The sequence below is a fragment of the Esox lucius genome, chromosome 24, assembly GCF_011004845.1.
Source record: "Esox lucius isolate fEsoLuc1 chromosome 24, fEsoLuc1.pri, whole genome shotgun sequence".
In the NCBI taxonomy this organism is placed as follows: Eukaryota; Metazoa; Chordata; class Actinopteri; order Esociformes; family Esocidae; genus Esox; species Esox lucius.
The window spans coordinates 756,807-774,421 of record NC_047592.1 but is presented as its reverse complement, the minus strand read 5'-3'; positions in this window follow the sequence as shown (position 1 = coordinate 774,421).

Sequence of the window (17,615 nt, the reverse complement as noted above, 5' to 3'; positions counted from 1 at the left end):
GATATGTTGATCTGGTTAAACTATATAGAACCTACTGTATTTGTTCATCTATTTAACTATATAGAACGTACTGAATATATTCATCTATTTACAGTCTTTGTTAGTCTTTCGTCCTTTTTACCATCTTTACACCACCTGTTCCTCAGAACAAACAATATATTTATGGAAACCCTCTTCAGCGGTTGATAACCACAACCCCTCTCTGTTCATCTCTCTCTACACTTCTCTCTCTGTCCATCTCTCTCTACACTTCTCTCTCTGTCCATCTCTCTCTACACTTCTCTCTCTGTCCATCTCTCTCTGTCCATCTCTCTGTCCATCTCTCTCTGTCCATCTCTCTCTACACATCTCTCTCTGTCCATCTCTCTCTACACTTCTCTCTCTGTCCATCTCTCTCTAGACTTCTCTCTCTGTCCATCTCTCTCTACACTTATCTCTCTGTCCATCTCTCTCTACACTTCTCTCTATGTCCATCTCTCTCTACACTTCTCTCTCTCTGTCCAACTCTCTCTACACTTCTCTCTCTCTGTCCATCTCTCTACACGTCTCTCTCTTTTCGGTCTGTCTCACTCAATCCCTTTTTTACACTTTCAAGTCCATTTTTCATCATTGACCGCTGTCAGAAATAGAGGTTAAAAAACATCATCAAAAGAGAAGTGTGAAGTTTCCACAACATCTTTCGTGTTCATCACATTATCTCACTAGTGGAACCAGTTCATGATATTGGCTAAGCTGTTTCACACTGTGACGGGGAGAGTTGTATTGTTATGTCCATGATAAATGTTTTCAAGACTTTAACTTGTTTTAAAGAGCAGCCAAATGCCTGGTGGTGATATGCTGATATGTCCACTAGATGGCAGGACATTTCTTAGATCAGAACTAAAATTCTCAAACGTTTTGTTCAAACTCCACATCATCTAGTCACTTTACACATCATGAAAGCAGGTTCTCATTCTTTTAAGCACATTTTCAATACTTTGATACATTCATGCAATTGATTATGTTCACTTGTTTCCTACATTATCAATTGTTTATGTCATGTTGATCAAAAGATATGATACTTGTTCTCTGTTGTATAGTCTTACCCCACAAACATCTAGGCATTAGTTCATTGCATAAGTTAGTAAATGCAAAATGGTTGAACCAGTTGTTACATGCAGATTATGGGGTGTTTTGTAAAAGCTCCTTGTGACAAATGCTGATATAGAGCTTTAAGGGCTTTACAAGACAAATTGATTGATTGGTTGAAGAATATTTTCTATACATTTCTATTAGACTTTTTTGTAAATGTGTCCTGAGTTGATGAGGTGAATCTTGACTTTCACTAATGAAGGTGAATGTGTGAAAAATGTAATCAACCAACGATCCACCAGTTCTCTAAAATAGCTCAGAGGTTCATCTCAGGAACCTCCAATTGGCCAGCATGTACAGACAGAGCACAACAGTGTTCCAACTTCAGACCTGGGAAGAACCACCAGGAAACGAACAGGATGAAGAGGAGGGAAGAAGAGGCGGGTTGTTGAGTGATGGAAGGGTAGGGTGGCCAACCAGGAAGAGGTAGAACAGGCCAAAGACACAGGCATGTTTGCCATTAAATAAGGGCCCCTATTGTGGACCAGGTTCTTACAGTTTCATCAATTGTTTTGGCTCATTTCTCGAATGACAATTATTTTTTTCCAAACAATAAGTTCAAAACTCTGAACAATTAGTTTCTTGTTCACACCAGATTAGAATTTCTCATTCATTTTAGGAAATTGTACGTGTTTTGCCACGTGTGTAAAAGTGTAAGTACAATTGTCTACAATAGGCACAATACCTACATGCACATGGTTTTCTGATCAAAACTGATGAGTTCATACTCAGTGAAATTGTGTGAGCCATCACATGCAAAATGATCCATTCAATTATCAAAATCTGTCAGACATACATGTATATTCCATAAATATCTATGACATTAAATGTTTGTGATATCTGCTATATTTGCTACATGACCAGCCAGGTGACACAGTAATGAAATAAGGATCGTCAGGACATTTTCCCCACTGCATCCCAAGGGAAAACATCAGATGTGATGTTGATGAAAATCTCTGGCCAGACCAACAAGAGCGACAGGATGTCCACCAGGACTGGAACTTTTGTAGTGTTACATACAGTGAGGAGGCACAATTCAATGTTTTTTACGAAACTACCAAAGGATTTCTCATCGTTTTTATGGATGTCATTTTGTGGCGAAATTTCCGCTCACTATATATTAACTTGAACCAACTGTATATTATGTAATAGTGAATTTTCTGTTTACATTCTAAATGTACTATCTACATACAGATGTGCATATCCTTTTTCTGTGTAATGCAGAGTTGTACATTATTCACTTTTCCCAGGAAACTTTTCCCACTGTTGAAATTGGTATCCAAAAAGCTCAATCTAATACACACTAGCATTCAGCTAGACAAAAAAGTAGAACAAACAGACATTTGTAAATAACAAACATTTACAGAGTTGACTGCCATCGTGAAAAAACAGCACAGTAAGACCACAGTGTGACCTGTACATATTTGCTAAGCCTCTAGAAACACACACATTTGATGTAACTGTATCTTGTCCAAAATGAAAACACATGTAATACATAAAACAAATTGGAACTGGAATCCAATGAACCACTGGTTCCAGACTGGTACTAGTTAGCACATGGGGCTATGGCCAGGATCCAGACTGGTAATAGTTAGCACATGGGGCTATGGCCAGGATCCAGACTGGTACTAGTTAGCACATTGGGCTATGGCCAGGATCCAGACTGGTACTAGTTAGCACATGGGGCTATGGCCAGGATCCAGACTGGTACTAGTTAGCACATGGGGCTTAGGCCAGGATCCATGTCGCAATGTAACCATGAACAGGATTATTTTAGGGTTACTATAATGCAGCAACTGAAGGTTGTGCTTTGACTGTGACTAGAGTCATATAGCCTATGTCAGTCACATGGGCAACGCCTAGCAGGAGGAATGGACAGGATGTGTGGGGCCCATCAGTAACAGGCAAAACGTCCTATCTATGGCCCTTTGTTCAGTTAGTCAGCACATCTGTGTTGTGTTAAGTTTCTCATGCCCAATTCCTATCACAATGCAGCACAGAAACATTATCTTGGAATGTCTTATCAGCCTCTACGGGTGTCTGCAATCATGTCCTCACATGCTGCATCCAAGGTAGCCAGCAGGGTCATCTGAGTATTGACCTTTGACCTTGCACCTCCATGCTGTGTAGAACACCTCAGTTGGGATGAGGAATGGGGATACAGGTTGGTTAGGGTGAGTCTGTCAGAATAGACTGCCATGAGGAGGACACCTGTCTGATACAGGTTGGTTAGGGTGAGTCTGTCAGAATAGACTGCCATGAGGAGGACACCTGTCTGATACAGGTTGGTTAGGGTGAGTCTGTCAGAATAGACTGCCATGAGGAGGACACCTGTCTCATACAGATTGGTTAGGGTGAGTCTGTCAGAATAGACTGCCATGAGGAGGACACCTGTCTCATACAGGTTGGTTAGGGTGAGTCTGTCAGAATAGACTGCCATGAGGAGGACACCTGTCTCATACAGGTTGGTTAGAGTGAGTCTGTCAGAATAGACTGCCATGAGGAGGACACCTGTCTGATACAGGTTGGTTAGGGTGAGTCTGTCAGAATAGACTGCCATGAGGAGGACACCTGTCTCATACAGGTTGGTTAGGGTGAGTCTGTCAGAATAGACTGCCATGAGGAGGACACCTGTCTCATACAGGTTGGTTAGAGTGAGTCTGTCAGAATAGACTGCCATGAGGAGGAAACCTGTCTGATACAGGTTGGTTAGAGTGAGTCTGTCAGAATAGACTGCCATGAGGAGGACACCTGTCTGATACAGGTTGGTTAGGGTGAGTCTGTCAGAATAGACTGCCATGAGGAGGAAACCTGTCTGATACAGGTTGGTTAGCATGTCTGTATATGCATTTGATCCCTGACAGCAGAGTAGTGATTTAATCGGTCACTAATTTGGATGTGGATGGTTTAAAAATATAATGCTCCCTCAGATGGACAGTACATTTAAATGGTGATAGACTCATCATTCCTCTTTCCAAATACTAATTTTCCCACATTACTGTATCAAGTACACTAATACATGACTAACGATAGCATGTTAATTAACATAAACATTAGACAGATGTTTTAATAACTGAGCAAGAGAACCAGAGAAAATGGGAGAAGGTGCCACTGGCATCTGCTATGTTGTCCTCATAGCAGACATGATGCATCCATGTCTTATCCAGCCTCTGTAGGCATCTGCGATGATGTCCTCACATGATGCATCCATGTCTTATCCAGCCTCTGTAGACATCTGCTATGATGTCCTCACATGATGCATCCATGTCTTATCCAGCCTCTGTAGGCATCTGCTATGATGTCCTCACATGATGCATCCATGTTTTATCCAGCCTCTGTAGGCATCTGCTATGATGTCCTCACATGATGCATCCATGTCTTATCCAGCCTCTGTAGGCATCTGCTATGATGTCCTCACATGATGCATCCATGTCTTATCCAGCCTCTGTAGACATCTGCTATGATGTCCTCACATGATGCATCCATGTCTTATCCAGCCTCTGTAGACATCTGCTATGATGTCCTCACATGATGCATCCATGTCTTATCCAGTCTCTGTAGACATCTGCTATGATCTCCTCACATGATGCATCCATGATTTACAATCTGAAGTGATTACATTTTCATCTTCTCTGTTCACAATTGCATTTCGCTTCACTATGTCCAACAAAACGAAACAATTTAACATCAGAATATCTGATTTTTTCCGAAACTTTGACTTGAAAATAATTGGAGTCATAGTTGTTTTAGGCAAATCTGAACGACATTGGTTCTCAGAGTGCTTGTCACATCTCTAGTTGTGTTGATGGCATAAGTAATAGCAATTAGACCAATGATAGCCATCTTAAATTCTTTCACAATCTTACATTTTTCGATATTCTTAAATTCTTCTCCAGGGCAGCAGATAGGCCAGTTGTAGGCTTCACATGTAATACTTCTGAAATGGGTCTGAGCCAAGTCTTTCCTGCCTCTAAAAGAATCACTGGCCATCACTCCAAATAATCTTTTTTAAATTACGAATAAATACATGCCACAAGAGGACTGATAAAAAAAAGTTGTTTAGGTCATTTTGGTAAAGAATTCTGGAACTACTGTTATAATCCAATCAACTATGGGAGCAGTTGTCCTCTCATTTTATCTTATTGTTTTGACAAGGTGTAACTGTACAGTTGGAAGGAGTTTCAGAGGGATGTTCATGTGACTGTAGTTCCCTTGTTATTTTGGAACGTATGTTTTAATCTGCTTTCTGTCTCGTGCTTTACCAACTCTACAATCACCATTCCTCTGACTAAAGGGTGTGTTTTAAGAAGCTCTTTGTGAAGTGGTTATTAACCACAAACCCTCTCTGTCCATTTCTCTATTTTAGACTTCTGTCGGCTCTCCCTCCATCTCTTTCTTCACATGAACACTACGTTCTTATTTTTACATTTTCCGGCCTTGACCGCTATCAACGACATCAGAGAATTGAAACGGCATCATCAAAATAGAAGTGTGAAGTTTCCACAACAGAGTATGAAGTGTTTATCATGAGAACATACAGACATCACTGGTGGACCCAGGTCATAGTATCACAGTATCAGCTACTCATCAATGTGTCATTACTAACAGGAGCGATTTGGTCCCATGTAGCTTAGTTGGTAGAGCATGGCTTTTGCAAATCAGGAATTCAAAAGTTAAATTCCCATGGGGCCAAGTTGGAAATAAAAAAATTCTATATAATCACAAAAAAAACGTTATAGAAATGTATAGAACATTTTATTTGTGGTAATATAACTTTTTAATTTGTGGTAATATATTTTTTTATTATTATGATGTATTCATTTGCTTTGATGTTTTCATTTGAGTATTTGTTTTTATGTTATTGTTTCATATATTTTTCTTTGTAAAACACATTGAATTGCTTCGATGTATGAATTGTGCTATATAAATAAACTTGCTTGCTAATAGTGGAATGCTGCCTCTCCATCTCAGTCCAATGTTTTGTTCACAAGTGTAATTTTACAAATACTCAATCAACTTTATTTTATTTGAAGCCTACCAATTACAATGCCTTGATTTCTGTTGTCTATTTATTGTCACCTCTATATCAGCAAATGCAACATACTGTAACTCTTTTAACACCTTCAACTGCTGTACTTACAAACTGCTCCACGAACCATAGATATTTCATGTTTTGTTTTAAACTAAAACACCTGATCTAATGAGTCAATGAATCATCTTTGATGTATTTTCAGGGTTGACACAAAAATAGTAGTTTAGAAGACCCTGGTCTACACAAAACATACATTACTTGTATTTTGTGTCACACACTGAAAGAGAGACTCTTTATGTGGGAACATCTTTAAACTAGCAGCTTTACACCCTAATGGTGAATAAATATGCTGGTATTTGTGGTTGTTTAATTTTCCCCTTATTAACAACATTTTGTTAAAATGGTTCTTTGCACTATGGTGCAGATTTGTCCTGTTGATAAAGACAAAACTTTGATAAAGGTTATAACAATAAGCATGCAGTAAAAATATGATTTATTTAGATTACAGTATATCTGTGTGTACAATAAAATGAATAAATAACTTAATATAGTAAAATTTAGATTGATATAATTTAGCACAACAGTATTTTTTAGAATTTCTGTTGACTCCAAATTATTATTTTGGTTTTGACATATTACATTTCTCATGGAAAATGTCTTACAGGCAACTACATGTTCACCCATGTGAAAACTTGACTTTGACCTCAAGTGTACATTAAGGACTTTATTAAAATATAAGTTTTTGCCGGATCGCGTAAGCGTAGCTGGCCAAGAAAAGCGATTGTCTCTTACTGTTTGAATGCGTGACTGACCTGAATGACTTGTTAAATAGCGTAGTGGTGACTGTGATTTGTTAAATAGCATAGTGGTGACTGTGACTTGTTAAATAGCGTAGTGGTGACTGTGACTTGTTAAATAGCGTAGTGGTGACTGTGACTTGTTAAATAGCGTAGTGACTGTGACTTGTTAAATAGCGTAGTGGTGACTGTGACTTGTTAAATAGCGTAGTGGTGACTGTGACTTGTTAAATAGCGTAGTGACTGTGACTTGTTAAATAGCGTAGTGACTGTGACTTGTTAAATAGCGTAGTGACTGTGACTTGTTAAATAGCGTTGTGGTGACTGTGACTTGTTAAATAGCGTAGTGGTGACTGTGACTTGTTAAATAGCGTAGTGGTGACTGTGACTTGTTAAATAGCGTAGTGACTGTGACTTGTTAAATAGCGTAGTGGTGACTGTGACTTGTTAAATAGCGTAGTGGTGACTGTGACTTGTTAAATAGCGTAGTGACTGTGACTTGTTAAATAGCGTAGTGGTGACTGTGACTTGTTAAATAGCGTAGTGACTGTGACTTGTTAAATAGCGTAGTGGTGACTGTGACTTGCAAAATAGCGTGGTGACTGTGACTTGTAAAATAGCGTAGTGGTGACTGTGACTTGCAAAATAGCGTAGTGGTGACTGTGACTTGTTAAATAGCGTAGTGGTGACTGTGACTTGTTAAATAGCGTTGTGGTGACTGTGACTTGCAAAATAGCGTAGTGGTGACTGTGACTTGTTAAATAGCGTAGTGGTGACTGTGACTTGTTAAATAGCGTAGTGGTGACTGTGACTTGTTAAATAGCGTAGTGGTGACTGTGACTTGTTAAATAGCGTAGTGGTGACTGTGACTTGTTAAATAGCGTTGTGGTGACTGTGACTTGCAAAATAGCGTAGTGGTGACTGTGACTTGTTAAATAGCGTAGTGGTGACTGTGACTTGTTAAATAGCGTAGTGGTGACTGTGACTTGTTAAATAGCGTAGTGGTGACTGTGACTTGTTAAATAACGTAGTGACTGTGACTTGTTAAATAGCGTAGTGGTGACTGTGACTTGTTAGACGCAAACTCCCATGTGGGCGGCTGATGTTTGATCCTTGACAGAACAAGTTATACATTATGATTTGTTCAGGATAGGCAAACACCTTACTGGCTACAACTTCAGTTGGTACGTTATAGTAAGCCTAAAATAAAACTGTTGACAGTTATATTGCAACTATTTCTGGTAGATTTTTGAAGTAAACACCTATGCATGCTTTTTGCGGTAATATATATAACAAGCCATTGCACTGTAAAAGACGGGTTTTCCCGATTCTCTCATCTTTTCACTCGACGCAAAAGTCAGTTATTGTCATGTATATTGATACTTATTGTATCAATTTCATTCACGAATGAAAGAAACATGAACATCGTTGTGCCATGAAATGAAACTGCTTTGGCAGTGTCAAGTTCGTCTTCAGTCTCATTAGCAATTGCTCAATTCTTATGACTATTCCAAGTAGTAAGTAGATACTTGTAGACCGATTACTGGCTAATAAGCTGTTAAAACAGCCAGTGGCAAAAGCGATACATATCACAGATGCTATTTTTGGTGTATGTAAACTTAATAGGAAACGTTTAACACAATGTCAGTTTAAAACAATGCTTAATGGTGTCTAGTGAAATATTCAAACCTGCTGTAAGGTGAATGCGTAACAAAATGATCTAATGTCGAGACGTAATTTTATGACAATGTAGTATGTACCAGTCGGTCCCAATACTGGCATACTAGCTTAATATATACAAAACAGTACTTCAACATCATCCATGAAGTATTTACTTATAGTACGTAGTACAGTTAGGTACGGTAATATTTGGACACTGACACAATTTTCATAATTTTGTCTCTGTACACCCCCGAACTTAAAGTACAGACTTTCTGCTTTAATTCAAGGTGTTGAACAAAAATATTGCATGAAATGTTTAAGAATTGCAACCATTTTCATACACAGTCCCCTTATTACAGGGCCTCAAATGTAATTTGGCAAATTAACACAATCATAAATAAAATTTTCATTTTAATACTTTGTCGAAAATCCTTTGCAGGCAATGACTGCTTGAAGTCTGGAACGCATGGATATCACCAAATGCTGGGTTTCCTCATTTGCAATGCTTTGTCAGGCTTTTACTGCAGGTGTCTTCAGTTGATGTTTGTTCGTGGGTCTTTCTGCCTTAAGTTTTATCTTCAGCAAGTGAAATGCATGGGTTGAGATTAGGTGATTGACTCGGCCATTGCAAAATATTCCACTTCTTTGCCTTAAAAAACTCCTGAGCTGCTTTCGCAGTATGTTTTGGGGAATTGTCCATCTGTTAAGTGAAGAGCCATCCTATCAACTGAATTTGGCTGAATCTGAGCAGACAATATATCCATATACACTTTAGAATTAATCTGGCTGCTTCTGTCTTCTGTCACATCAATAAACACTAGTGACCCAGTGCTACTGGGAGCCATGCATGCCCATGCCATCACCCTGCCCAACCCCATGTTTTACAGATGATGTGGTATGCTTCGCATCATGAGCCGTTCCAAGCCTTCTCCATAATTTTTTCTTCCCATCATTCTGGTCCAGGTTAATCTTAGTTTCATCTGTCCAAAGAATGCTGTTTCAGAACTGGACTGGGTTTTTTAGATGTTGTTTGGCAAAGTCTAATCTGGCCGTTCAATTCTTGAGGCTTATGAATTGTTTGCACCTTGTGGTGAACCCTCTGTATTTACTCTTGAGAAGTCTTCTCTTTATGGTAGGATGATGACATGCCTACCTCCTAGAGAGTGTTCTTCACTTGGCTGGATTTTGTGAAGCATTTTTTCTTTCCATAATGGACTGGATCCTATGAACATCCACCACTGTAGTCTTCTGTGGATGTCTATGTTTTTTTGTGTTGCAGAGCTCACCAGTGTGTCATTTTAGGGGCAAGGTCATTTGGCTTTTGGTATCACAGAAATGTTTAGGGCACAAAGGCCATTAAGTGAAATAAGAGGTTTTACAAAGAGGATTTACAAATAAACATCTTGAATTGTTGATAAAAAACATAAAAAATATTTAGTTGAGAGCATTCACATGACAACAACAAACAGGCTACGTTATTGACAGTTGTAACGTTAAGGCTAGCTAGCCAGAAGGATAACATTACATCAGTTGACCAAAAGAAAACCACTATAGTATCCTTCAACACAATCACTTGCGCTAAAGAGTACGACCTAAATAAACAAATATATTGAGTCATTTGTCTTTTAATCTTTCACCATTTAAACACTGCCATGTCGAGTAAAGTAAAACTTAAAGCAACCGTATGTAAGAAAACTATTTCAATTCATCATAAAATGGCCCTGATGTGTCACTAGACATTAAGAAATCATGTTAATTTCAAATACTTAAGTAAACAAACCACAAAAGACAATGTGGTATTTATATTTCATTAAAAGTACCAAAGATGCTGACATTGATTCAAATGGTGACATCTTATTACAAGTCCTAATTTTACTGGAGTAAAATTAGCATACTCTGGAAACAAACCTCTGTCCGGACCCTTCGGTCATTGTGGATCATCTGAACTCTGTTCTCTTCCTCTGCATCTCTGCCTCCTCTCCCTCTCCTTCCTCTGCCGCCAACTCCTGCACTTGGATCTGCATTATCTCCTCCTCTTCCATCTCTTCTCCTCTTCCACCTCTTTGGCCTCTTCCACCTCTCTGCAGGGCCAGTCACTCTCTCCTTTTCCACCTGAAACATCTGCACTCTCTCTTCCAGCTCTCTGGCCTCTTCCACCTGGTCCATTTCCTCCCTCTAAATTCTCTCCTTCTCTCTGCTCTGTGTCTCCTGGACCAAGACCTGCACGCTCTCCTCTTGTCCCTCTCCCTTTTGCTCTTCTTTTCCTTTGTCTGCGCCTCCTCTCGCCTTCCCAGCTCTCATCAGCCTCACTTAGGACAGTGGGCACCTCATAACTGAGGTCTGAATCAGGCTGAAACAAGTGAGAGCAGTACAAGTGCTAACTCAAAATAAACATTATCTACCTTTTGGGCTATGCACTATGTTAGTGTTGATTTGGAAGCACTAGGCGCAATTCCAAGGTAAAATAACTTTTTCTAATGTCCATAACGCTAATGAAAAGCACAGTGTAGCCTATGATGTTAAAAAAATTTTGCCCGACTTGGAACGTTTTGTAGCCTACTTGCTTTTCATGCAAGTTCTACAGCCAAAAATAGTATAATGTCATGTAATCTTTCACATCACATATTTTAGTGTTATGGACGTGTGCTGCAGGGTAAGTAAAAAAATACAGCTGAGCATACATCTTTACGATTATATTTGACTAATGACAATTAGTACATTTTTGCAATACATAATTACTTTGCAAAATATCTCTTTTTCTGTTAATTAAGCATAAACATAATTAACAGAAAAAAACGTACTGTGTACGACTGGTCGTCACTTGCCATTGGAAGCTCGTAGAAGCAGCCTACGTTTCTGCTGAATCCTGCAGCTTGTCTGGCAACCTCGAGTCAGGGGGGAGGGGGAGGGGATACACCGCTCTACAGTATTTTTAAAGTGATTGCAGTACCAGTTTTGGCCACAATCCTACATACGGTTCCTTTAAAGTTTCTTCTCAGAGTTTTCAAAAAGCGTTCAATTGTATTTTTCTACTCTGAGGTTGGATTTTCCCCATTAAGTCAGCAAACTATCGATAACTAGCTAGCTTGCTTACCTGCATGTAGTCCGTTCTTGTTGTTGTTCTCAGTTGCAAACTATAAACAAACTGCTGACTGTGAGATTTTGACTGTAGCAGGGGCACAAAGGCCGTAGGGTAGGGCGTACAATGATTTTTGGTGCATTACGGCCAGAGCGAAGGGCAATGATGCCCATGGTCGTCGTGGCTGTTGAGAAATTCCTACGCTGTACCAAAATGTGGATTTGTCCACTCCCGATGTTCCTGCTATCTCTCTGATGGATATTTTTTGCAGCCTAAAGCCTCAATCTTGCCTCATTCACATTAGATTCATGCACTCCGTTACGTTGGAGTGCGTTGTCTTTCATTGTCTTTCATTCCAATGAAGTCCGTCACAACGGCTGAAGTCTCCGTGGAGAAACGGACACATCATACTTTGAAATATTTTGGGTTGTGTGATGGGAATTTCTAAAGTCCAAACGATTTACGAAAATGGTAGGTAAGACAGAGGAAAACTCAAATGCACAATAAACAGTTTATTCTTGCAAGGAGAGAATACACAGGTTACAAAGTAACAATGAATAATCTCTAAAGTAAAACAGGACAAGCATCATCATTTAAAGGAGGGAAAAAGAGGTGTGGTAATATGTGTGTCAATAAAACAAATTCACATGGTATTCCTTTTCAACCTTTTAGGAGTCACAATGTCTGGACACCCAAGGATAGACCCTAAAAGTGTTATACAGATTAACTAATTTACAAGTAACTAATCCACTTGTGCCGGTCAAGGATGATGTTCAAGGATGTCTCCCTGAGACAAACACCAGACCCCACTCTACCTACATTCCTTTACTTATCCAAACATGGGGACTCAGTCCTTTAATCAGTAAGAACACATCAGTGTAAGAAATGTCCCTGACAATCCGCCCTATATCATAAAATGTCATGTAATACAAACACGCAACGTTTAACCAATCAGACCATTTACATCTATTCATTAAGCTTCAGACTACTACAAACAATGCTCTTGAACAACATGATCTTTTATGATATCATCATCCCAGTAATTTGGGAACTGGAACATCTCTGAAACATCGGAATCCTTATTTACATGCTGCTGGACCATTACCTGTGTTGCAAACTTAGAAACACACACTTTTATTAAACAAGACAAAAATATACCACAAACAAACAAAAAGGCAATAGCGGCTAAGGCAGTAGTCAATAACTTGTATATTGTCATTCCCCAGGGACCAACCATAGATGAAAGTCCTGAGAATGGGTCCCACCCATGAACTGTTTGAAGCTCTTCTATTCCTTTATTAGTTTCTTGGACTAAATTAGTTACCTTTTGTAATGCATCTGAAATGTATGTACAACACTCGGATCCCACCACCTTACAGACACCGCCCTGAGAAGCCAAAATCATATCTAGGGCCATTCTGTTCTGCAGAGCAACTGAGCGGGTTTCACTCAGCTCCGTGCCTATTGCTGCAATTGTGTCAGTTGTCAAATTCATGTGTTTCTCCAACACTTTGGACAGGGCCATTATCTCTTCCTGTGAGGTGTATGTGCCATATCCTGGGATCAACACACTGAATATACGTTGAGTTCTAGTAAGTGTTCGCTTATGGCGAAATTGGGACTGATATAAGGCTCCCATTTCCCTGTGATCTGCTCGCCTAATTAAAGGGACCAAGGTACGCCATGTAGCATACACCACCTGCGTCTCTAGGAATGCAACTGTATGCTTTCCCTCCACAGACTATATAGACCTGCTCCGGCAAAGCCCCTAGAGTCGTGAAGTTGGTTTGAGTTGTGGTGGAGCAATCACTTTGTTCTAAACTCTGTGTGGCTCCTGGAGCACCTTTAATACAGAGTGAGACATTATGCAATTCATAAACAGATATTGGTGACCAAATCTGGGCACAATCACGCAACCTGAGTTTCTCAGGTACAGCTGGAGTAGAACAATTATGTAAATTGATGGTCATTGAATCTAAATTCATGTATCTCTCCCATGGGATATAGTTAACCACCGCATCAATACGAATAGAGAAACCCGAGGGTAAGGGATTACAGGTCATACCTGATCTGACTTCATCCTCCTCAGTGTGACAGTCTGTCTGCACCAGGATCATTTGCATCCTTACAATGAAGCCACGTGCTCCTACTTGCTCAGTGTAGGTTAGCCTAAATAATTTGGTTATATTCACCCCCACAGGACGACGGTGATTGTTAAATTCTACTATCACCATATAGACCAAATCTAAGTTAGCCCCACCCGGCTGGTCAGGAACGGCTGACGGGGTATAACAGTCCTTATCTGGTGGTGTCACTTGTGCTGCCACCTCGGTCCAACCATGTGCCTGCCAGTCTGCTACTGAAAATGGGATAGGGGTTAACATGGGGGAACGTGAAGATGTGGGTATGTGTTGGCAAATCCAACAATTAGTCATGTTCTTGTGTTTTGCATAGTCAACCATTATCCTAAGGGCTATGTTGTCTGGCTCTAACAGTGCTCTCCTTACTCTACTGGGTTTAGGATGACGTGGTGCAGGAGTAGGACCTACAGTAGTACGTGCAACTGTTAAGGGACATATCATAGCGGGTCTACCTTTAGGGTAGTCAGGTGATCTGCAAGTGGTGGCACCCCCATTGGTACCGAAACATCAGTAATCCTGGATTACTCCTAGTGGTTTGGAAATGTTAACAGTACAATAAACATCATCATAACATCTCCACCTATTCACATGGTTGGGCAAATAGTATGAGGGGAACATAGTGTTCCCTCCTGTATATAGGTGAGTCCAATACCACTTATTATCCTTCAACACTGGGCTTGTCAGTACATAGCAATCCCCATCCAGGGGGCAGCTCATCATGTCACAAGAGATTAACCTAGTCCGTTCAAAATCAGGCCCTATCTGTCGTTCTGACCTTTTCTTATGGAGTACAAATGTCTCTTTCCTTGCTTCATTAGATGTCATATTTACAATCTGTCCAGAATCATCACAGTGCGGTTTGGAAATCCACACTATCGGTATGGTGATGATGGGGGACATGAGGGATGTACTACTAACTTTTCTCAGTTTCCTCCAATTTAAAATTTTAGAAGGAGATGAGGTCCTGGTCCACACCTGCGGATTACCTGGTTTGGGGGGACCGTTGCTGTTCCTGTCCTTGTCCACCTGGTTATATTTCTGACCTAGTCTAAAATCAAATAGACTCTGGATTTGGCCCAGAGAAATGTATTAATTATTCCAATTGGACTCTTAATATCTCACCCGGCACAGCCAGAAGAGGACTGGTCACCCCTCTGAGCCTGGGTCCTCTCTAGGTTTCTTCCTAAAATTCGACCTTCTTAGGGAGTTTTTCATAGCCACTGAATTTCAACACTACTGTTGTTTGCTCCTTGGGGTTTAAGGCCGGGTGTCTCTGTAAAGCACTTTGTGACAACTGCTGTTGTAAAAAGGGCTTTATAAATACATTTGATTAAACAGAGATACAGGTCAGAGTCTAGTATCTATACTAATAATATTATATTAAACAGAGATACAGGTCAGAGTCTAGTATCTATACTAATAATATGATATTAGACAGAGATACAGGTCAGAGTCTAGTATCTATAATGATAATATTACATTAGACAGAGATACAGGTCAGAGTCTAGTATCTACAATGATAATATTATATTAAACAGAGATACAGGTCAGAGTCTAGTATCTATTATGATAATATTATATTAAACAGAGATACAGGTCAGGTTCTAGTATCTATAATGATAATATTATATTAAACAGAGATACAGGTCAGGTTCTAGTATCTATAATGATAATATTATATTAAACAGAGATACAGGTCAGAGTGTAGTATCTATAATGATAATATTATATTAGACAGAGATACAGGTCAGAGTCTGGTATCTATAATGATAATATTACATTAGACAGAGATACAGGTCAGGTTCTAGTATCTATAATGATAATATTATATTAAACAGAGATACAGGTCAGAGTGTAGTATCTATAATGATAACATTATATTAGACAGAGATACAGGTCAGAGTCTGGTATCTATAATGATAATATTATATTAGACAGAGATACAGGTCAGATTCTAGTATCTATAATGATAATATTATATTAAACAGAGATACAGGTCAGGTTCTAGTATCTATAATGATAATATTATATTAAACAGAGATACAGGTCAGGTTCTAGTATCTATAATGATAATATTATATTAAACAGAGATACAGGTCAGAGTGTAGTATCTATAATGATAATATTACATTAGACAGAGATACAGGTCAGGTTCTAGTATCTATAATGATAATATTACATTAGACAGAGATACAGGTCAGGTTCTAGTATCTATAATGATAATATTATATTAAACAGAGATACAGGTCAGAGTGTAGTATCTATAATGATAATATTATATTAGACAGAGATACAGGTCAGAGTCTGGTATCTATAATGATAATATTATATTAGACAGAGATACAGGTCAGATTCTAGTATCTGTAATGATAATATTATATTAAACAGAGAGACAGGTCAGAGTGTAGTATCTATAATGATAATATTACATTAGACAGAGATACAGGTCAGAATCTAGCATTTATAATGATAAGATTATATTAGACAGAGATACAGGTCAGAGTCTAGTGTCTTATGATCTGATTCAATGTAATGAAATAAATATTTGAACAAAATTGCAGTCACATCTCTCCATGAGCTCGACCTTGGCCAGTATTACTGAATAATTATAATGTTAAGGTTGGATTTTAACTGTGAAAGCTGGTCTGAAATCTGCTCTAATTTTATTTTCAGTCTTATTGTTATCACCACAGGTTCACAACAAAGTGAATTTTTCTCTCTGCAATAAAATACCTGTATTGATATCTGGTTACGTCTTGAGCCATGACAAAAAAAATCTATCGATCAGTAATTAAGTTCAATTACTATCAGGAAACAAAGGCCCTAAACTGTAACATGCTGTCGGGGGTTCGAGGTTCTAAAGTTGTTCTATTAATTCTGTTTCTATGGCTGTACAGAGAAGCCCCTCCCACCAGATACTGTCGATGTCTACACCTCCATGAGACCAGCTGTAGGTGAGACCAGTCTGTACTCTATACCAGCTGTAGGTGAGACCAGTCTGTACTCTATACCAGCTGTAGGTGAGACCAGTCTGTACTCTATACCAGCTGTAGGTGAGACCAGTCTGTATTGTATACCAGCTGCAGGTGAGACCAGTCTGTATTCTATACCAGCTACAGGTGAGACCAGTCTGTACTCTTTACCAGCTGTAGGTGAGACCAGTTTGTACTCTATACCAGCTGTAGGTGAGACCAGTCTGTACTCTATACCAGCTGCAGGTGAGACCAGTTTGTACTCTATACCAGCTGTAGGTGAGACCAGTCTGTACTCTATACCAGCTGCAGGTGAGACCAGTCTGTATTGTATACCAGCTGCAGGTTACTGTCAATCTATTATCATGTATCATTGTGAGGTTGTGTTACAGTTAAACTAACATCATGTACCACTGTGAGGTTGTGTTACAGTTAAACTAACATCATGTATCATTGTGAGGTTTTGTTACAGTTAAACTAACAGCATGTATCATTGTGAGGTTGTGTTACAGTTAAACTAACATCATGTGAGATTGTGTTACAATCAAACTAACAGCATGTATCATTGTGAGGTTTTGTTACAGTTAAACTAACAGCATGTATCATTGTGAGGTTGTGTTACAGTTAAACTAACATCATGTATCATTGTGAGGTTTGTTACAGTCAGACTAGCATCATGTATCATTGTGAGGTTGTGTTGTTTGTTACAGGTCCATCTAAGAAAGGGAGAGTCTGACTGAACGATGGGGAGAGAAGAGGACCTCTGAACACATTCACACCTCTAGCCCTCACACACATACT